Source organism: Felis catus, chromosome D2 (assembly GCF_018350175.1).
Source record: "Felis catus isolate Fca126 chromosome D2, F.catus_Fca126_mat1.0, whole genome shotgun sequence".
NCBI classification, from domain to species: domain Eukaryota; kingdom Metazoa; phylum Chordata; class Mammalia; order Carnivora; family Felidae; genus Felis; species Felis catus.
In genome coordinates, this window is record NC_058378.1 from 16,392,436 (window position 1) to 16,415,122 (window position 22,687).

General features: G+C 44.7%; 1 long non-coding RNA gene across 1 annotated transcript; it reads right to left on the bottom strand.

Annotated features, from left to right (window-relative positions):
• Nucleotides 1–2,328: 2,328 nt before the first annotated feature.
• LOC109492416 lies at nt 2,329–22,469 on the bottom strand. The gene is made up of 4 exons (XR_002146261.3): nt 22,244–22,469; nt 13,285–13,443; nt 13,064–13,176; nt 2,329–3,255 (listed from the first exon to the last, which is right to left on the bottom strand). It is a non-coding gene; the product is annotated as an uncharacterized LOC109492416 (long non-coding RNA).
• Between the last annotated feature and the right edge of the window lie 218 nt (nt 22,470–22,687).

Genomic DNA, 22,687 nt, shown 5'->3' on the forward strand with positions numbered 1-22,687 from the left:
GGTGTCATGTAGCACTCGTATTACAAGACATCACTCGTTTATCAAGCTAAAATGTATTAGAAATGTTTGCTCAGCTTGCAGAACACTGACAGAACAAGTTACTCCCAATCCAAGGTTTTACGTACATCCCATGAGGACAGTTGGGCAGTGGGGCCCTGCGTGGTCAGCAAAGTCCACTGAGGAGGTCACACAGTGCATGGAATACCTTCTGTCCCTATGCGGGTCCTTCACGGATGTGGCTCACTCTCTCTGGTTCTCCCAAAGTGAAGGCTTCAGCTACATCTTTGCAAGAAGGGAGAAGTGTTTGTTTTCTTACACCGTTCAGTGTCCTGTGCGTGCATGTGCTTGGGTGTGGGTCTTGCTTCCCTGCTTTCGGGAGACTCGGGCTCACCAGGAGACGGAGGAACAACAGCCCAAGTGGCCCTCGGAGGAACAACAGCCCGACTGGCCCGCGGGGCCAGCCCAAGGAAGTAAACATGGCAACACTTCCGTGCAGTGATCACATCATGATGATGAGACATGGCTCTCAATGCCAATAGCTGAAAATGGCAGGTTTGGGAGGCAAGAGCCCACACGAGAGGGAGAGAGGTGGGTCTGAAGGCCCAGCATGGCAACCCCGGTGACAGTAATTACGGTTAAGTTCCTCGGAGGGAGAGTGTAACTAATCTAAGTTGCTGGCACAGCAAGTCAGACGCCTGCCTCCCACCCTCCTCTTTCTCCCAGGATAATGGGAAGGGATTTCAGTCAGCACTGGTAGCACGGCTTGGCTCACGAGGCCTCCTGCGTGCCTCGCAGACACTTGCCAGCCACCGGGCGTGGGGTCTGGCTGAACAGGGGGAGGAAGGCTCCGTCATGCTGGGCCTTTGAGAAGCTGACCTCCAGAGAGCTCCCCCCGCGGGGCAGTCAGCGGCGACTGATGCTGTGGGGCAGCGTGACCCCAAGGCCTGGAAACTGGCTCTGTGTGGATGCTCAGGCCCCCGGCCAGCACGACGGAGGGGCCTTCTGAATGGTGATCTGTTTCTCTTAAGTTTTTAGTTCCGGATGGTATTTGCATCTCAGAAGCATGTCGTATTAGGTGTTCCGGCATCCGGGGCCGTGTAGACTCTGTTGAGACTGCCCCACCCGGGGTTAGCCGGTTCCTAGGAGGGTAAACAGCTGACCTGGGAGCAAGGGTTTCAAATACAAGCTACCAATTTTTTGGTCCACACCCCACCTCCGTTCGCTATGGGGCTCTCACTCCGGGCCATAACTCCCCTACCCTAATCGCCCAGAGCCAGGCCCCAGACAATCAAGGGGTGGCCTTACACCCAGGGTCTGCAGAAATTATCCAACGCAACCAATTTTGAGCCTCTACACCTGTCTCACCTGTTCCTTCCCATGGAAACCACACTGTGGGCCCTTTTGCCCACATTTTACTCCGGCTCCCGCTGCCTGCTGTCTGCCCCTGGCACCTCCCTGTGTGCCCCGGAGGACCTGGTGTCGCGTGCCCCGTCCACCTAGGAACCATAACAAACTATCTTTTCTTTTTTACTTTTTTAAAGTGTGTTTCTTGGGAGAGAGAGAGCCTGAGTGAGCGAGGGAAGGGCAGAGAGAGAGAGAGAGAGAGAGAAAGAATTTTAAGCAAGCTCTACCTTCAGCCCAGAGCCGGATGCGGGGCTCGATCTCACGAACCAGGAGCTCGTGACCTGAGCTGAAATCAAGAGTTGGACGCTTAACCGACTGAGCCACCCGGATGTACCCAAACGATCTTTTCAATGGCAATTATTTCCTGATTCATTGGCCTTGCTGTACCCCATTTTTTAATCAATACACTATATTTTAGAATAAATATCAGCCAAAATATGTCCCTGAGTGTTTCCACAAGAGTTGAGCGTAGTCTCGATGTACCTTAGGTTTAAAATCTGGGCTTCCACACCACCAACAATGGCAAAAATCCAAAACCAAAACAAAACAAACAACAAAAACAAACAAACAAACAACAACAACAAAACCAGGGCCAGTAATCAAGGCCCAACACCCAAAAGGGGCCCAGGGCACATCAACATCCAACCCTGTGAGGGGTGTTCTGTCTCTCCTGCAGGAACCCTTTTACTGATGGGGTCCAGCCTTCTCTTAATGGTCCTGGGCTCCTAAGCAAAATATTCCAACTTTTTTTTTTTTTAGTTGACTTATTTATTTAGAGAGAGACAGTACGAGGGGCAGAGGGAGAGGGAGACAGAATCCCCAGCAGGCTCCACAATGTCAGCGCCGAGCCTGATGTGGGGCTGGAACTCACGAACCATGAGCTCATGACCTGAACTGAAACCAAGAGTCCGATGCTTAACCGACTAAACCACCCAGGTGCCCCAAAGGCTTTTATTTTTAATACTAAAAAGGTATATCATTATTTTCAAATATACTTAGATGAATTCGTTGTTTGGTTCACTATTGCTGCTTTGGATGTTTTTCAGTCCATTTGGACGCCCTTGTGATAGTCGCCATGGCTCTTAGTTGGATTTTCAAACGCACCAGACGCGCTACAGAACTGCCTCCTTCCCTTCTTCCTCCCCCTGCTTTTGCTGTGCCTTCTTCCTCACATTTCTCACATTCTGAAAACTCTAAAAAGTGGGGGAAAGGGCAGAAAATCCTGAAACACACATAGAAGTGGCCCCTTCCTAGAGTAGTTGTTATTAGGTCCCATGTTTGGTTTTCGTTAAAAAAACAAAAACAGAAGAAATAAAACATTGGCAAGTAAAACTACAGATTCTTCTGTCTCCTCTTCCAGGCCGGTCACCTCCCTTCTTCCTAAAGCTAACCACTGTTTGGTGTCTTTCAAGCCCAGTTTTTATTCCTTGGCATCGCATACACATGAATCCTTGAACAAGATGAGCGTTGTGCTTTAAGCTTTCACATAAATGGTCTCATGCTGCTGGCAGTATTCTGCAGCTTGTTTAGTTGTTAACGATCTACCCGTCTATCTCATCTCTTTCCGCAGCTTTTGATGATGATACTGTGTTCCAGCAGATGAATTGCCACATTTATTCAGACAGTCCTCCACTGATTCTGCAAGGAACATCTTTCCGTGTGTCTCACAGGCAGATATGCCGGGGTAACTCTGGCATATTCGTAGACCTCGAGTGTGCTGGGTCAGAAATGATGCACGCTGTGAAATTGACGGAAAGCCTGTCAAATTTCTCTCCAAAGGCGTGGTCCGGGTCATGTCTTCGCCCACGGAATCTCGGCAAGATTCTGTCTACCGGGAGCAGGCTGTTGGGCCTCCGAAGTTTGTAGAAAAGCGAGAGAGAAAAACAAATGAGTTTGTTCAACTCCGAAGTTTCATGAAAGAGTGGCACAAACCACGAACAAGTTACCAATAGTACTGTTTCTTACAGAAACTTAGGCCCGGATGCAGTGCCCATCGGGTTTGGAGTTCTACAAACGTTTGGCGCCCACGGCATTGCCTCCGACTTATCCACAACCGTGTCGCTAATGTCTGCCTTTCCATCCTTTCTCCTTTCAGGAAAAATCCTTTCTTTTCCAATCTCTATGTCCCCTGTAACATTTGCATGACCTAGTTCTTGCAACTATATACAGCAGTGACTATTTTAACTCCTGGCCACTCAGTGAAGTGGGCATAATAATATCTGGAGTGAATTGATAACTTTTTTGGCATATATGTCTACATGAATTAGATCCAGCCAGAGAGCTTATATTAAAGAGCGTCTTCATAACAAGGGCCAGAAGCTTTTGATTTATGGCTCTCTAGCTCTCTGTTTAATAGGTTTTTGTTTGGGGGGGAGGGGTCACCTAGGTGGCTCAGTTTGTTAAGCCTCTGACTTCGGCTCAGGTCATGATCTCACAGTTCATGGGTTCGAGCCCCACATTGGGCTCCGTGCTGACAGCTCAGAGCCTGGAGCCTGCTTCAGATTCTGTGTCTCCTTCTCTCCCTCTGTCTCTCCCCAGCTTGCTCTTTGTCTCTCTCTCTGTCTCTCTCTCTCTCTCTGTTTCTCTCTCTCTCTCTCAAAAATAAACATTTAAAAAATTTTAAAAATAGTTTTCTTTTAATATCTTTACAAGTAGGGGGAGGTGACCAACTTCCCTGTTTTTCGTGGGACTGCAGAGGTTCCTAGGGCACAGGATTTCCAGTTTTAAAACTGTGAAAGTTTCAGGCAAATCAGAATGAGTTGATTACTCTATTCATATGATTGTAAATGCAATTAGAAAGTGTGCTCCCAAGGGGCGCCCGGGTGGCTCAGTCTGTTTAAACGTCCGACTTCGGCCCAGGTCATGACCTCGCGGTTTGTGAGTTCGAGCCCCGCGTCGGGCTCGGTGCTGACAGCTCGGAGCCCAGAGCCTGCTTCGGATTCTGTGTCTCCCTCTCTCTCTGCCCCGCCCCCACTCACACTCTGTCTCTGCCTGTCTCTCTCTCGACAATAATTGAACATTAAGAAAAAAAAATTAAAAAAAAAAAACAAAGTGTCCTACCAAGCCCCAAGATAGCTCAACCAGGGGAGGATGGGAGAGAGTAGGTGGTTTTAAGGCTCTCATGGGGATGCTTAGCTGATGATCAGCAGTGGTCAGCAGTCTGGCTGTAAGGTCTAAAGTAAGATCAGAAAGCTCAGGGAATGATTAGTCAAGATAGAGAGGGAATGACAGTCAAGACCAGACATGCGCCAGCTTCGCCCAAGGTATCAGCAAGAGTCCCAGCATCAAATATGGCATGATATACGTCCATGTCAAGGTTTCTCTTCTGCTCTTTATTCTTTCTTTCTTCCCTTGCCTATGGACATGCTCTCAAACAACTGGAATGGGAAAACCAAGTGGGTCAACATGGTAAAGGAAGACTGCTGGGCAAGGGAGATGGGCAAGGAGATGGGTTAAATGGGTGATGGGCATTAAGGAGGGCACTTGTGATGAGCACTGGGTGTTACATATAAGTAACGAATCGCTAAATTATACACGTGAAGCTAATCTCACACTCCGTGTTAAGTACCTAGAATTTAAAGAAAAACTTCAAAAGGGGGAAAAAAAAAAGAAAGATTGCTGGGCGATGATACAGCAAAGCTAGGTTGATGTGCTGTATTGTACTGATTCATTCTCGGACGATGAGAACTTATTTCTTGTTTCCAGTTTTTCAAGATTTCGAACATATTGAGGTTAGGACAATCGGGGACTTTACCAACAATTGATAATATCTTACATTTGCCTAACACTTTTAACTTCTCAAAGTGCTTTACATCTATTTTCTTCTAGTATTTACTCCAGGAAGTAGCTCCTTTTTGTAGATGGACAAAAAGAAGACACAGATGACGATAAACATTATCCAAAACTCAGGGATGCAAACCCAGCCTAGAATCTTCGTCTCCTAATTCCTAATGCTCTCCTAAATTGGGCTGTGCTCCTGGTAGAAGGTACAGGAAATATTTTTTTATATCTAATATCTAATTTGATGGTTTCAAACGTTTAAACTTGCAGCATCATATTGTCAAATAAAATCTTATATGGGACTCAAATATGTAAGACTTTTAAAGTAGAAGTATCTCAGATTGGCATAGAGTGCCTGAAACTTCCTCCAGTTCTCCCTTCTTCCCATAAACTTCTTCCAAACTCCTTGGAAGTCAGTTTGGAAACCACCAATGAATTCCATTCCATTCATTTGCCAAATGAGGAAATAGCCGGAGAGAAGTCACTGGGATATGCCTCAGATTGCCCAGCTGAGTACAGGAAGAATTGGCATGAAGTCCTGTGGCTCTGGATTCTAAGTTCATTAGCAAGTACTTATCATTGCTTGAGTTTTTCATAGTCTTCCATATACAGCTATCAGAAGCTGTGTTCTTGTTTAAATTCTTTTATTCTCCTGGTTTCATTTGTGTTTGGGTTTTTTGTTTGTTTGCTTGTTTGTTTGTAGAGCAAAGTTGAACATATAAATAAAGCAAATTATTTCACAGTCCACTCTTTTAGTTTGTTGGTAGAATTAATTTCAAGCATTAAGGCAATCGCATGGGTAAGTTACCATAGATAATATAAAATATACTTGGCAGTATGAGCCCATCAGTATCGACACATAGAACAGAGAGAAATTTTATCAAGGAAAACATCACAGAGTGATGTCAGCAAAATGGGAGAGTAGGTGGTTCCAAGCGTGCCTCCCTCCACAGAAACAGTGGAAAGCAAGCATAGCTGCCAGAACGAACTTGGACAGAACTCTGGAAAACAGTCAAAGTTTTTATTGAACCAAGTGAATGCTGAATAACAAAAAGGCAAGTTTAAATGGTAGGAAAGCTTTGTGGCATTTTTTTTGGTCCTTGCTTTACCCTTCCCCAGCTCAGTAAATGTTTCAAGCTTAAGATAGGATGTACGCTCGGAAAAGACATAAAGCAATCCTAAGCTTTCCACTTTAGTTGAGATCTCTGCTCAGTGAACACAGAAAATGAAGACTGAGGCAGAGTTCTAAAAGCATATGGGTAAGTGTCAAAAGGGTGTATCAGCACACAGCCATCCATCTGCAAGACCAGGAGAGGTGGAATGGGAGTTTTGTCTTAATTTAAATTTGTTTTGTTAAAGTTTTGATTTGGGGGGTTGGTTTTGCTTTAGCTCCTGGTATTCAGGAAAATCTCCATAAAAACCCTAGCTGAACTCTAGCTAAAGGAACAGAATTTTCTGGGACCACACACAACAAAGAATATAGGCTTTGTAAAAACAGCTTGAAAGAATCACTAAAGAAACAAATGGCTATAGCCTCCAATAATCAAAAAGAGCAAATCCCGAAGAAGGGAGAGGTTCTGGATTCAAGGATTACAATATCATATACTCAAATGTTCAGGTTTCAGCAAAAAATTATAAAGCATACAAAGAAACAGAAAAACCTAGCCCATTCACAAGAAAAAAATTGGGGTGCCTGGGTGGCTTGGCCAGTTAAGTGTCTAACTCTTAGTTTCAGTTCAGGTCATGATCTCATGGTCTTGGGATCAAGCCCATGTCAGACTGCACACTGAGCAGGGAGCCTACTTGGGATTCTCTCTCTCTCTCTCTCTCTCTCTCTCTGCTCTTCCCACATTTATGCTCTCTCTCCCTCAAAATAAATAAGTAAACTTAAAAAAAATGAAAAACAAATTGACAGAAACAATCTTTGGGGAAGCACAATCATTGGACTTACTATACAAAGACTTTAAGTCAAGTGTCTTAATTATTTTCAAGGAGCTATAGAAAATCATGGACTAAGAACTAAAGGAAATCAGAAAAACAGTATACAAACAAAATGAGGATATCAATAAAGGCATAGACATTTTAAAAGGGAACTGACAATTAAAATAAACTAGAAGGTTTTTTTAATTAGTCAGGGTTCTCTAGAAAAGGAGAAAGGTTGAGAAGTCTCACAATCTCCAGTGGACAAGTTGGAGAATGAGAAAAGCTGGTGGTACCGTTCAAGGCCTGAGACCTAGAGAACAGAGAGTATAGATTCCAGGATTGAGAATCAGGGGCACTAAAGGGAGAAGAAATATTGCTGTACCCGCTCAACAGTCAAGGAAAGAGCAATTCAAACCTTCCCGCCTTTTTGTTCTATTCAGACTTTTAATAGATTAGATGATGCCAACCCACACTGGGAAGAATCATCTGCTTTATTCAGCTCATCAATTCAAATGCTAATGTCTTCCAGAAACACTCTCACAGATAGACCCAGAAATAATGTCTGAGTGGATATGTGGGCATATCTTGGCCCAGTCAAGATGACACATAAAATTAATGACCACAGATTTCAAGAACAAATTAGAGCAGACAGAAGAAAGATTTCAGTGAACTTATTAAAGCCAAGACAATTGAAATTATCCAGGGTAGAAATAGAAAGGAAAAAAAATGGATAAGGAAAAGTGAGAAGAACATAAGGATCTATAGGACACCATCGATGCATTATAAGAGTCTCAAAAAGAAAAGAGAGAAAGGGGCAGAAAGAATATTTGATGAAATAATGACTGAAACCTTGCCAAATTTGATAATAGACTGAATCTATGTACAAATACAAGAAGCTCAAGAAATTCTAAGATGAATAAACTCAAAGAGAACTCTATCAGTATATGTTATGATCATACTGGAACCTATACACAAAGAGAGAATTTTGAGGCAAGAGACAAGGGATCATCATTTACAAGGGACCCTCAATAAGGTCAGCTTATTGACAGCTGATTTCTCATCAGAAGCCCTGGAGGTCATAAGATATATTTAAAGTGCTGAAAGAAAAAAATAACCCTGTCAATCAATAATTTTACATACAGCAAAACTACCTTTCAGAAATGAAGGAGAAATTAGGGCATAGGCAGGAAAGAACAAATTTTACACAACAAAATTGTGTATTTACCTGGCTAATGGGAAGAGTTTGGTGGTTTCTCCAAAAGTTAAACATAGAGTTACCATCTGACCCCACTATTCCACTCCTGCGTATACACCCATAAGAAATGAAACTAGATACTCAAACAAGTACAGTATTTGTACTTGCATTATCTATTTAGCCGATGAGGACATTATCTGGTTATTTGGAGAATATATTTTTCCTGATGTTATTTGGGACACTAGTTAATAATTTTGATTCACTAGATAACCGTGATGGTAGCTAAATCTTGTCAGTAATCAAGCATTCCCACATGTACTGGGTTTTGCAGATATTTACAGTGATTTCATGGTGTTATTTAGACAGCAGCTGCCCCATCACGTCTCCCATTTCCCTCATATTGTGTCACGTCTAGGTCAGGCACAGAGTAAGCATAACCTACCTCTTAAAATAATTACCCCAAACCAGGCACTTGCACTAACCACGCACCTTTTCATTTCTGGGGAAGTCTTTCTGGAATTTAGCTATTTGTTTCCATCTTCTTGAATGTTCTCTCTAGACTTTATTGTATAAAAATATATGTTTGCTACAGATTATCAGCAGAGAGATTCCCTAACTTTATTGTAACTGGCTTAACACAAGGCAGAATGACCTATGTGGGGAGACCTTGACACGTAGAAGGATTCTTGTGTCTTTGGCATCTGGTCACCTCATTCTGAACCTGCTTTGCTGTGTGTATTGAGTGTTGAGCTAATGCCATGGCGAGGCAAGGCATAAATTAAATCTTTTCAAATGGTAACTCTTCAATCCCTTTGTGAAACAACTGGTCTTCTCTCATTGTCTTCCCATTAAATGTCATCATCAAATTCAAGATGGTGAAGAAAATCCCTGGCCCGGTAAAGAAGATGCTAAGTCCAAATTGCATTATTTATGGAATGCAAGTATTACATCAGGAGTCAAAAGGATAAGAGTTTACTCAGGAGGTGGGGGTGAATAAAAATGCTCAGCAAATTACCTGAGCTCATCAGCTTGGATTGGTATATCTCATAGTAGATAGTAGTCACAATAATGACCGAGTATTAAAGTCTTACAACATGCTGGGCCCTGAGCTAAACGATTTATTCCACGTACTTGCATCTTATGAAGAAAGAAACAGAAAGGTTAAATTCTTTACTTTTTTGTGGCAGATCCAGGATTTGAACCCAGGTCAGTCTGGCTCCATTGTCTGAATGCTTAACTGTCCCCATGTTCCACAGCCTTTCAAACCATAACATTTTCAACAGCCCCCAGAGAGGTCAGGCATGAAATAGAATGAGATCTTCTCTTTAACCAATTTCAATTTCATTGAAGGAAAGATCATTAGGAACGAAAAGGGTACTTTGTGCAACTAGCTAGAACTTTTAAAATACCTCTGAGATTCCTCACCAAGCTCCTTACGAGGTATGGATAAAGTTAAAAACAAAATCTTTAACATACTATTAATTGAATCTCACATTTATCAAGGGTTTGACCTTGAAATGTCCATGGGCCTTATTTCCAGTCACTTTTGAACCATCACCTGCCAGTTTGGGATATATGGTCATATGATGTCTCAGTTGGTTGAAAGGAGAGAGGTCACTTTAGTTTAAGGTTTTACACGTAGCCAGAAGACATCTCACTCCCTGACCCAACTCAGGTAAACGACTTCATCATCAACATCCCACTGTAGTATTTCTTTTATGGAAGCCACTGAAAAGGGGGATTAGTTCTCAATTCAACTCCATTCTAATCCAATCCAACTCAGTAAACACTCACTGTGTTTGACATTCTGTGGGACACACACACAATAAGGAAAAGGTCTCTGCACTCAAAGAACTCACAGGCGAGGGTGCAAGACAATGAATCTACATGAATTCCACCCCAGGAGACAGACGCTGACACAGAGGCGGGATGCACAAAGGAAAGAGTGGTTGTTGATTCAACCAGGAAAAAGGGAGGGAATCCCAGAGAAAACCCTCACTGAGCTGAGTTTTGTAGGATAAGTCAGACCTCATGGATGGATAAGGAGACAATGGCCCTCGGCGGGAATGGAAAGACGGATCGCCAAAACACAGCAGGTTGTTCAAGTAAGTAGTTCTGGAAAGGATCCTATTCACATGGTTTTAACCCATCCCTGTGCCCTTGACTTTGATCTACCCTCTACTGCATCAGGGTGTCCACCTACCCACAGTCCCCTCCTGGCATAATTTACTCACAACCATTCACACCCAATCATGGTTCAGGGATGGACTGGTAAAGACCCAGGGCTCCCACTGTGGGGCTGGAGAGACTGAGAAAAGCTTTACATTCTATTTTTTTCTGACCGAGGCAAGACAAAAAGTCTTTCCCAGCAAGAGATTGTTATTATTCTTGGACCGTTCTCTATTTTTAAAATTTGGGCCAGAGCATGCCTTTTGCTTTGGAGTTGGGTAACTAAGATCATTCTACTTCCCAGACCACTTTATTTTTAAAATCTCCATCTGTATTGACTTTGAGCTTGAGCAGGATCTGTTTCTGAGATTATCTTGTCATGGTTCACAATGCTCTGGTGCCCTCTTGCTTTATATTGGTTGGCTTATAGGGTGTAGTGGTAGGTTTAAAAGCTACTTTTGAGGACTTTTCATCGTTGTGGTTCCTGTCACTAAAACTCAGGACAAACGGGTAAAGAAAGAAGCGTCTTGGAGAGAAAGAAGAAAATGAATATTTTCCTCAATATGTTTAGTCTGATAGCAAATAAATATATTTGGCAGGGTGAGGGTTACGACGTACACAGAGACATCTCAGCCATCTGTCCAAAGCTCTTCGAACGTGGTTACATCACACTGCAATCGATGGCTGGTTTTTGCTCTAAATATTTGGCAGAGGAGGTGATATCCCCCTGGGATGTCACAGCCCATCCACAGCTTCCTGCCTCGTTGCTGCTTACTGGTTCTCTATCAACAATTAGGATTAGTAGAGAACCCCAGGCTTTTGCTGGGTTAGTTTCCAACTCTGTAAGTTAAATTAGCAATTGAGGATGTCTCAAACTAGGAGCCTGCGTGGTTTTAAGGTTTCTTTTCTTAAGGTGGTGGGAAACCAATTCGACCTGAAAACAAAAATGCCCAAGGGAAAACTCAGAAGCATCTTCCCATGACAGCGAATATCCATCATTAAACTCAAGGGTTTACACACCGCGGGCCTCCGTCAGTCTCCTCAGTTTGTTAACAATTAAAGGTCCTTTCCCTCCCACCTGCCTGGAAGAAGAAAGAGTTTGAGTTCTAATCGGATATAGGTTTACATCAAAGAGTTAAGACAGGAAGAGAGCCAGTCTCTCAGCTTTTCCCCCCTTGGAATTGAAGTCACTTTCTCTGTTCACCTCAGAGAGTCTCTGTGATGCTTGTCACTTTCTGTATAGTCTACTGGGCTAAACGCCTCCCCCCTCCCCCAACCCCCCAAACATGAAAGGAAAGCAAATGAGCCTGTAAGCACTCCCGGATAATCACCCATCCTGGCCTGACCTCCTAGCAGCACAGCTCATTTATCTGATCATCTTTATCTCTCCTTTTTTTTTTATTTTTAATGTTTTTTTTTTATTTATTTTTGAGACAGAGATAGAACAAGCGGGGGAGGTACAAGACAGGGAGACACAAAATCCGAAGCAGGCTCCAGGCTCCGAGCTGTCAGCACAGAGCCCAACACAGGGCTCCAACCCACGGACTGTGAGATCGTGACCCGAACTGAAGCTGGACGCTCCACTGACTGAGCCACCGAGGCGCCCCCATCTCTTTATTGACAACTGACCTAATCTGAAACATTTCCCTTAGGTGAACTTTCTTGTACGGAGTCAGTGAAAGGCGTGGGGCAGAATTTCCGCCCCTTCTGAAGCCCCACTGCCCAAATCATTAGGTGACCCCGCATATTCCCTGTTGCATAGACACGGACACAGCCTGGCGTGGCGTTGTTAAAGTGTCTTTCCTTTCTCACCCCCCTGCTGGGTCTCAGGCTCTTTATCCATAGCTTTCTGCAGCAGGCCAGGGTGATTCTCAGCTAGGACCTGGGGCTGAAAACTGCTCGGATGGCCATGAGGTAAAAGAGCAGGGTTCCCAGATGCCCCACTTTCCACTCCACTCCTCCTGTTCCACCCCTCTAGGATCTCTCGCCAGCACCAGATTGCTCTGGCGATTGTCAGCGTCGCTGCATACGGGTGACCACACTGAGCCACCGCCAGAGGTGCCGTGGTGAGAGGGGCAGTTGGGTGGCGATGCTGAAGAGTATTGGCGTTCTCCCCTTAGGAGGGGGAGGGTGTGGCACTGACCCCCCCCCCCCAGGGGGAACAATCACTGCTGTGGGCCCGGTCCCCTTACTCAAGCTAAGTTGGGGCAAGCTAAGGACTGAGTCCAGTTCAGTCCTGGGGCTACATTATTTCTTTAGTTGCATTTCACACCGGATAGGTCTGAACTACGGGCATCATTCCTTCTGCCCATGTGGGGTCCAGATGTACATGGTCAAAAGGAATTTTTTCTTTCTAGAGACTTTGGGGGGATCGAAAACTGCTGCAGATTCCAGTGTGTTATTTACATGCACTCTTTAGCACTCCATGACCATGTGACAGGTGCCCTGGGATTTGCAAGTGGAGTCTGGAAAGGAGCTGATTCAAGTCACAGAGACAGACTGACAAAAATTGCAAGGGCCTGACAGAGGGTAGACAAAGAGAAGTAGGAAAGAACCGAGGGCTGAATTTGGTTAGACCCTTGGTTTGGTCACCTGTTTGTATAATCTGCTCAAAGGGAAGATAGGAAGAAAAATATCCTCTTGACTTGAGAGAACTCCATCACTCCATCTGCACAGCCATCCATCGGCTTCTCCGTGGACAGTGGCTGCAACAGAAATGTAAGAGAGAAAAGCCTTACGTTTTCTTAGAACTCCTACGTTCAGGCGGTCCTGTCTTCTTGTTTCTGTAGACTTTCATCTGCAGTCTCACTTACCATCTTCTGTTCCCCATCTTCACCTCAGGGCTCATGGAAAGGCACAGAAGGCAAGGGCTGAGAATCAGAGGGACCGTGGTACAGAGCTTCACTTTGTCCCTTGCTACTCGCGTGCGTTGGGGGTTATTGCTTAATCTTGACTGTTCTGAGTTTTCTCATCTGTAAAATGCGGGGATAACAACGTGAGGGGGACAACGATGGAACACTACTGTAATATGTGGTTCATTGTACGTAAAGGTCTTGAGCCTAGTGGTCAGAGCAAAGAGGTCACATTCTTTTGCAACCTGCTTTTCTGTCAGTTTCTATATTATGAGCATCCTTTTTGTGTCCCTCTATACAGATAAACCCCATTCTCACCCTTAATGACTGCACTATTTTCCATCCTCCGGTGTCCCTAATATATTCAACAGGTGCCCCAAATCATATTAAGGTACGTTATGGTCGTTTTAAGCATTTCTACCTGTATTTATTGTTTGGGCTATAACTATATTAGAGAGAGGTCTAAGGTAGCCTCAACTCATTTGGAAACTTGACAATAATTCCTTGAGGCAGGTACCACGATCTCACTTAATAGATGTGGAAACTAAGCTTCAGCGAATAATTCCCTTGCTCAAAGCCACGGAGCTGCAAATGACCAAGCCAGATTCTAAGTCAGCATATGTATGATGCTCAAGCCCAGCCCCCTGGGTTAACATTTTGCATGAACCCTCATGAAATTCTGAACCCGGAAAATTATTTCTCATCATATAATCCATTCTCATCCCAAAGTTCTTCCTAAGTATGTAAGGATTCAGACCTTTTGTATCTTGCCCTCCTTTGCGTCTTGCCCTCTGGTGACCGGCCTAGGGCATAGCTCTCCTAAACCTCCCTGAGAGGGGGTTTTGGTGTACCAAGGCTTTATTAAAATCACAGATTTCCTTCCGTTCTCCCCACATTTTCACGTGCTGCACAGAGATTTGTCTGAAAGTAGTGCAGTCTGGCCATCTGCAGCAGAAACCAAGCATTCGACGCTCTATTTACAAGGAAAATACACTCTGACTTCATTAGCAGCCTGGCCTCTGAGGCCTTGACCCTGCAGTCTGGGAAGATGCATGTAGAATCGGGTGGGGATGGGGGGGGGGGGTCTTACCAAACACACCGGCTCAGCTGGACCGCTTCTTCCGTGGGTCCTCTCTAGGCACCGCACCTGCGCGCTCCCCTGTCCAACCTCCCGGACCACCCACAAAGTGCCGTCAGATGAATTATTCCATCTGATGTCAGCCGAAACCATAGATGTGAAAACCGTGGCCAGATGACATCATAACTCGAAATGTGAGCGGGACAAGGTCAATTTTCATCCACGAAATGTCAAGCAACCAGCCTGACTGATTGTTTTTACTGACTTGACGGGATCGATAGGTTGTTAAGTCATTGTGTTGACACTGATTGAATCAATATCCTTTGAGTTGGAGGGAAGAAGACAGAGAATAGCAGCCAACATTTAAGCAGGAAGCATTCGAGGTCTCATGTGTGTGCCCTCCTGCCTTAGATTCCCTTCTGACCTCCATCCTGCGAGGTGGGCACTCTTATTGTCCCCATATCCCACATGAGGAAACCGAGTTTAAGAAAAGTTATGCATCTTGCCCAAGGTCATCCAGGTTAGTGACCTGCCCAACTCTGAGCCTTGTGTGTAACTGTCAGACTCAACGGCTATCACTAATTGCTTGGCAAGCACTGCAGATCCCAGCACTTGGTGTCCCATGCCCCACCAGCCCTCCAGGTAAAGGGCGGAGAAGGGGTCAAAACCTTCACTGGGTTCTCTAGTGACAAACAGTCAGCGATGACTTCGTTAGACCACATTTGCGGGGCTGGCATAGGGTTTTCTTGCGTGACCTAGTGACAAGAGTATTCTGGAAGTCGCACACAAGCTACAGTGGCTTTATTTATTTGGATTTTCATGGTTCAGTGCTTTGAGGTTGGAGGTGGGGGATAGAAGACCTTAAGCCTTGAAATACTCACTCTGCTGGACGCCTCATGTGCACGGCTCTGCCTGATGTGGGTGTTTGTAGATAGTTATTTCCTCGCCTGTGTCAGAATCATTTGAGCCCCTGTACTTTGTACTTGAAAGGATCTTCAAAGGGTGACATCCTCTCAGAAGTCTGGACTTCAAGCTTCCTTTTGCCTGCTTTCGGCAGTTGCTTAACAACATTGAGGGTTTGGGTGGATCATCTTTTCTTGGCCCCCACAGACTGTGGCCCAGCCTCTTTTGCAGACCCAGAGGGTCCTAGCACCTGCCCCTGGTCAAACTGTCCCCACGTATAGTTGGCTTTAGCAGGAGAGAAAAGTGGTGCTGAATTTTCAAAACATTTAGGGGTGCCTGAGTAGCTCGGTCAGTTAAGTGACTGACTCTCGATTTCAGCTCACGTCATGATCTTGTGGTTTGTGAGTTCAAACCCCACATCAGGCTCTGCACTGTCACAGTGTGGAGCCTAACTGGAATTCTCTCTCTCTCTCTCTCTCTCTCTCTCTCTCTCTCTCTCTTCTGCTCCTGTGTGCTCTCTCTCAAAATAAATAAATAAACTTAAACATTTTTTTAAAGGGACAGTCCCCTGAAATCTGGGAGGACTGCCTGGAGGAAGCCCGCTTTTCTGTACTGCAGTTTTGGAGGGAAAGGCAGCCTAGCCACCTTTGCCGGAAATACAGTGGGATAACCCTTGCCGTCCGCACCAGCACCGTGACCAGGAATAGTGAAGGGTGTGCCAGCTGCGGAGGGCGAGAAGACAGTGGATTGCAGTAGGAAAAGTCATAGACTAGGGGACAAAAGACTTGGATTTTAGTTGGTGCCCAGCAGTTCCTGTGTTAGCTAAATGCATTTGCAAAGCAAAATCAAAGAATGTTACAAGTTTGATAGTTGAAATCTCAAAACAACAACAACAACAAAAAAGAATCAGTTATCACAGGGAAAAAAATAAGAATTTTGTCTCACTTCTTCATGCTTGTTTTCTGGTTTCGCATTGCATTTTATTTGCATTCTGGGGACTTGAGTGCTGGTAGGTGGCACGCACACTTTCTGATGCCCAGGACATCTAGAGGTCATGTCGCCCAGGCTTTATCCGGGAATGTGCCATTATCCATGTAACTCTGGGCAAGTCTGTCCATCTCTCCGAGGCTTGGTTTTCTTCTTTGTTGTTGAACAAGGTTTGGCAGGGGTCAGGGGGACAGGTGGAAGTCAGATAAATTTTCAACTTACAAAGTAGGGGACCCCAATTAATTTTGACTCCTGTATGCTTCCTCCAAGAAAGAAAGATTGCTGATACTTGCCTGGCTAAATGAAGAGCCGTATTCTAGAGGACTACATGGAAAAAAATTTTCTTCTGGAATCAGTGAACCATCTTAACTTCAGACAGAGGCCGCTTCGTTGGAATTTGGATTCCACCAAAACATCAAAAGGGAACAGAATGGACCTAACCTTAGGAACTACTCCCAGACATCTCTTAACACCTGCTCTTGGAGATATGGGAATTACACTGAAATACTTCCAGTGACAACTTCCTTATGGGTTCAGGTCTAGAAAACAAAAGAACACTTGAAGACACAGACCCACAACTGAGTTTCTCAAGCACTTCTGTCCTTGTCAAGCAGTGACTCAGGGGACCTGGGTGTCCCAATCCTTCCTCCGTCAAGACAGCTGATCTGAAACCATTCTCCAGAAGAATGTTCTCCTTCTCATGGGCTTTTATTCATATAAAAGATTATGGTGAAGATTGGTAAATCTTCATTCCTTTAAAATATAGCCTCTGAGGTGCCTGGATGGCTGAGCCGGTTAAGCGTTCGACTCTTGATTTCGGCTCAAGTCATGATCTCATAGTTCATGAGACTGAGCCCCGAGTCGGGCTCTGGGCTGACCGCACAGTGCTTGCTTGAGATTCTCTCTCTTCCTCTCTCTCTGCCCCTCCCCTTACTCATGCACATGCTTTCTCTCTCTCTCTCTCTCAAAATAAATAAATAAACATTTCTGGTGTCTTGTACCCAAAAGACAGAAATTTATGCCAACCCTCTTCTGCCTTGATATTTAACCTTGGGGAAAAGCTACCCCACCTACCTACATTTGTCAAACTAGCCAAGGAGTCCCCACAGAGGTGAAGAACTCACAGAAAGAGTGCTCGGTAAATGTTGGCTCGCCTTTTATGATTATTTAAGAAGTTAAACTGAAATGAAGTGAAGCTACAACAGTCTTGTCTTAAAATGCCTTTCACGAAACATGTAGGCTCTTTCAGTTGCAATAAAAGCACGGGCCTTCTGGGCCCGCTGTCTTTGCTTCCTCTCTCCATCTGAATGCTCTGTCTTCAACCACTGCCTATTTACCTATTTCACACGTATACATCTGCTGGTAGCAGGGCACGATTACCTTCTGGCTTCCAGAAGTATGTCGTGTGCTTTTTCTGATTGTTTCAAAAACACACGCACCATGCGTGGCACACAGCCAACACGGGCCGGGATGAAGACGGTGTTGGGAGCTGGTAATAACAGAGTGCCCTTGCAGAGCTCATGGTGAATAATCTGGTAAATTAGAACTTAGATACCATGCCACATCGTTTAATACTGTTTCGTGCGTTTGATCTTCCCTTCCTCACTGGTTTCTAGGTTCCAGAAGGAACGTAGAAGGGTAGGCATTTTTCATCCTGTCTTAGGTCCATCTTACGAAGCCTATTCTACACACACAGATGAACATAATAACTAAGAAGAAAGCTCCTTCTCCCAACTTCCTAGACTTACTATGGAAAATGCTCTTGTTACATCCTGGTAATTTAGACAAGAGCTCTTTGAATTTTCCAGCTCACTGAAAGAATTCAATTGGCCTCTGCTTTCCAAGACAGATCAAAAGCCTGCTACCACCCATCCCCCGCCTCCGCAGCTCCATACTCTGACAGCTGCCTTTCCTCCAGGTCCTGCTTTAGTCACAGCTCCGTTTGGAATAATTGTGGATGTGTCATGGCAAAACATCAAGTGAAGGGACTGGTGAAGTGAGACAAATCCCAAGTCATAAGACGTAAACACGTACGTGCCCACCATCTGTATGATGCACTTGGCATTTGTAGCAGCAGTCCGACCAAGGCGTGGACCCTCTCCTGGAGGGAAGCCTTCACTACAAGGTCCCGGGCAGGAAGACTATGTCCTCTTTAGAACTGTCCCCTGCCCAAACAGTACTGTGGTAAGTAGAACAACTGATAACTGATGCCTCTTGATTATGGAAATACCTCCTCCTGGGCCAGTCCCTTCTTTAGTTTGCATGGAACTGGGGGAAGCTGCCAAACTTGTTCAAGGTCACAAGGTAGGGCATGTGGGGACAAGGCTCCATGCTCTTTCCAAAATCTTTTCTGCCCACCTCTTGGTAATCTTCTCTCACCTGCCAGGCATCCCCTAACGAGCTTTATTGAGGGGACATAGAAGGAGGTGTGGTTCAGTGTATCGTCTAATGTCACACAGCAGGGGACCCAGTAAGTGATCTAAATATACGTTGAAACATGATGCAGGATAAAGATAGCATTATAGGGGCGCCTGGGTGGCGCAGTCGGTTAAGCGTCCGACTTCAGCCAGGTCACGATCTCGCGGTCCGTGAGTTCGAGCCCCGCGTCGGGCTCTGGGCTGATGGCTCAGAGTCTGGAGCCTGTTTCCGATTCTGTGTCTCCCTCTCTCTCTGCCCCTCCCCTGTTCATGCTCTGTCTCTCTCTGTCCCAAAAAATAAATAAACATTGAAAAAAAATTAAAAAAAAAAAAGATAGCATTATAATTAATAGGTGAAGAATGAACTTTTCAGTAAAGGTGCTGTGACGATTGATTATCCATATGGACCGAAATAAATTTAGAATTCCTAACTCACACCATGCAATTCTAGACATAGTCAAGGCCAAATATGAAATACATAATTGCAACCTCTGAAGAAAAGAGACTGGGTTACAGAAGTGAGATATTCTGTCAATGGCCTTTTTGCTCTTTTCCAGGCGTGGTGGCTCAGATTCTGGAAAGGACGATACCCAGAGAACGCTGCCAGGCCTCCTAACTGGCCACCTCAAGGAAAGCTGTAGATATTTCTGCTAAGGGCTGAATTTACTGGGACCCCTCTTGACCTTGTTTCCTGGAAGTTTGGAGGAATCAGTGAGGGTGGATTGATTCCCTTGTAGTAGTCATCCTTTTGGGGTACAAGGTCACTGCCACATCGCAAAGTTCCTCACGCTGATGGGGGTTTTTGCAAACCTGGTTTTCAATGTGTTCTTAGGTCTAAAACATAGAAATCAATGGGGGACCTCAATGCCCCTTGAGATGCTAGTAACAGTGGCTTGAAACCCTCAAGCCCTCATCAGACATGCCTCACGTTCCCCAGAGGCTTTGCTCTCGTGGCTACGTTAGACACTGTTGCCTAGCACACGGCCTCCACGAGGCACCTTTTCAACTCAGATCCGGACCCCAAGTGCCTGCTCAGTTTCTACAAGCCAGCCTTCTCTCTGACACACCCAGGGAAGCCAGATGTTGACTAGAGTAGCTGAGGTTTGGGGAACAGGGAAGTTGGCCTCAGCACCAACACTTCAGAGGGAAAAGTTCTCTGTGCCCTGGGCCACCCATCACTGCAAAGATTCACCCCCGCTCACCCTGTCTCCAACCCCATCCATCTTGCAAGCTGCTCTTTCTATGTCTCCTTTTCTCCTCCATTCAGTGTCATTTATGCGTGTATGTGTGTGTAGGTATGTATGCATGTGTGTGTCTATATATGTGTATGTGTGTATAACAGAGGGGTTTTCTAGGGCAGTTTTAGGTTCATAGCAAAATTCAGCAGAAAGTACACAGTTACCCTATACCCCCTGCCCCCACACTTGCACAGCCTCCCCCACTATTAACACCCCCATCAGAGGGTACATTTCTTACAATGGATGAACCTACACTGACAGAGGATGAACCTACACTGGATGAACCTACACCTTCAATGGATGAACCTACACTGACACATCTTTCTCATCCAAAGTCCAGATTTTACATTAGGTTTCACTCTCAGTGGTGTCTTCTAAGGGTTTTGACAAACGAATAATGGTGTGTATCCACCACTGTGGTCCTTCCTACAAAACGGTTCCACTGCCCTAAACATCCTCTGTGTCCTGTCTGTTCATCCCTCCCTCCCCCCAAACCCGTGGCAACCACTGATCTTACCGTCTCCATAGTCTTTTTCCCAGTGTCATGTAGTTGGAATCCTACAGTGTGGGGCGTTTTCAGACTGGCTTCTTTGACTTAGTCATAGGCATTTAAGTTTCCTCCTTGTCTTTTCACGGCTTGATATAGCTCATTTCGTTTCAACCCTGAATAATATTCCATTGTGTGGCTGTACCGCAGCTTATTTATCCATGCACCTACTGAGGGACATCTTTGTCCCTTTCAGAACCTCCAGGCTTTGTCAACTGCGAACCAAAGCTGCTTTAAACACCTTTGTTATTCAGTTCCTTATTAGTAGAAAAATATCAAGTAATTCCCCCCTTTCCTATGCACAGCCCCCGTCCTTTGCCCTCTGGTGGTCTGGAGCCCACTGACATAGGTGTCCTCAGGGTCAAATCCACCCCTTGCCCACCTCATGTGGGATTTTCAATGAGTGCTCTTGAAAAAAAAACGCTCTCTACGCCACAATGGATGCTCAAGTTGGTCATTCAGGTCTCTTGTCTCACTGGTTCACAGATAAAGTAGACTAATCCTTATAGTAGGTTCCTTATGCCCTACTTATCCGTTAGGAAACTCAGAGAGCTTGAGGAAAAGCCATCACACCTAGAGGGTAGATTACACATCACGCGGGGTTGGCACAGACACTCTGGGTGTTCTCTCTGCCCGGATGCCCTCGGATCCTTTTCACAGCTGCGTGCCTCCAACCCCCTGCTCCTGCCTGTGTTGCTGTCACCAGTAACATCCATCCCTTCAGAGGGTCCTGTTGGCACCGGGCAGCCTTGCCCTCCAGACACCTGGAAGTGTCTGGGAATTTTATGCCTCCCCTCCCATCCCTCAGGGTGCCATTGACAGTGACTCTGTGGGGAGTACCTTGAAGAGTCTGCAAACTAAAAGGAGAAGAGAGCTGACTTAGCCTGGTAAGTGATGTCTATCAAAAGCCCAGAAAAACTTCACGGGGAACATTTGGACTTCACCCCTTTCTCACCACTTCTAACTTATCTTTGGAGATCTGACTGCTATAAGCAGAAAAGGAAGTGAGGGGCGCCTGGGTGGCTCAGTCGTTTAAGTGTCCAGCTTTGGCTCAGGTCGTGATCTTGCGGTCTGTGAGTTCAAGCCCAGCGTCGGGCTCTGTGCTGACAGCTCAGAGCCTGGAGCCTGTTTCAGATTCTGTGTCTCCCTCTCTCTCTGCCCCTCGCCTACTCATGCTCTGTCTCTCTTGCTCTCAAAAATAAATAAAATATTAAGAAAATTAAAATGAAAACGAAGTGAAATAAGAGGTAAGAATTAGATATAAAGAGAAAAATACTGTCCTTATTTTCAGGTGCAATGTCTGCATATGTAATCTAAAGAAACAGGAGACAATTTATGGGAGTTAATATGAGAGTCCAGTAACATGATTAGATACAAATAGTCCTAAGTCACACAGTGGGGAGCCCAGAAATTGATCTATACATACACTGAAACTGACGTAAGAGAAAGGTAACACTGCAACTTTTAGGCAAAGAATGAGTTTTTCAAAAAAGGTGCTGTGACCAATACAATGCGGACTAAAACGAATTTAGAGTTCTTATCTCAGATCTTAAAGACTAAGTATAAAATATATAACTTTAACATGTTGAAGAAAACATAAAGGAACATTTTTGTCACTTCTGAGTAAGGAAGTGTGTCTTAAAACAAATTTTTAAAAAAACGAGATAGATATTCGATCACCTTAAAGAGTTTAAATTTATGAATATTAAACACTCTCATCATTAAAATAAAAATGCAAGCCAAGGAGCACCTGGGTGGCTCAGTCGGTTAGGCGTCCAACTCTTGATTTCAGCTCAAGCCATGATCTCAGGGTCGTCAGATGGAGCTCCTGCACTGGGCCCCATGCTGGGTGTGGAACCTGCTTGGGACTGTCTCTCTCCCTCTCCCTCTGCCCATCTCGCAGCTCTCTCTCTCTCTAAAATAAATAAATAAATAAATAAATAAATAAATAAATGTGTTAGGAGATATCACAAAGAATTAGTAGTTAAGACATATACATGTAGGTATATATATATACACACATATATAACTTAAGATAGATAGATAGATAGATATATACACACACACACATAAAATTCAAGCTATATAAAGTACGTAAGTATTTAAGACATATAAAATTAGTTTAAGATTCATGTATAAATTTTTATGCATAATAAGAAATGAACTATTTTTTTAAAAAAAGTATAAAACAAAT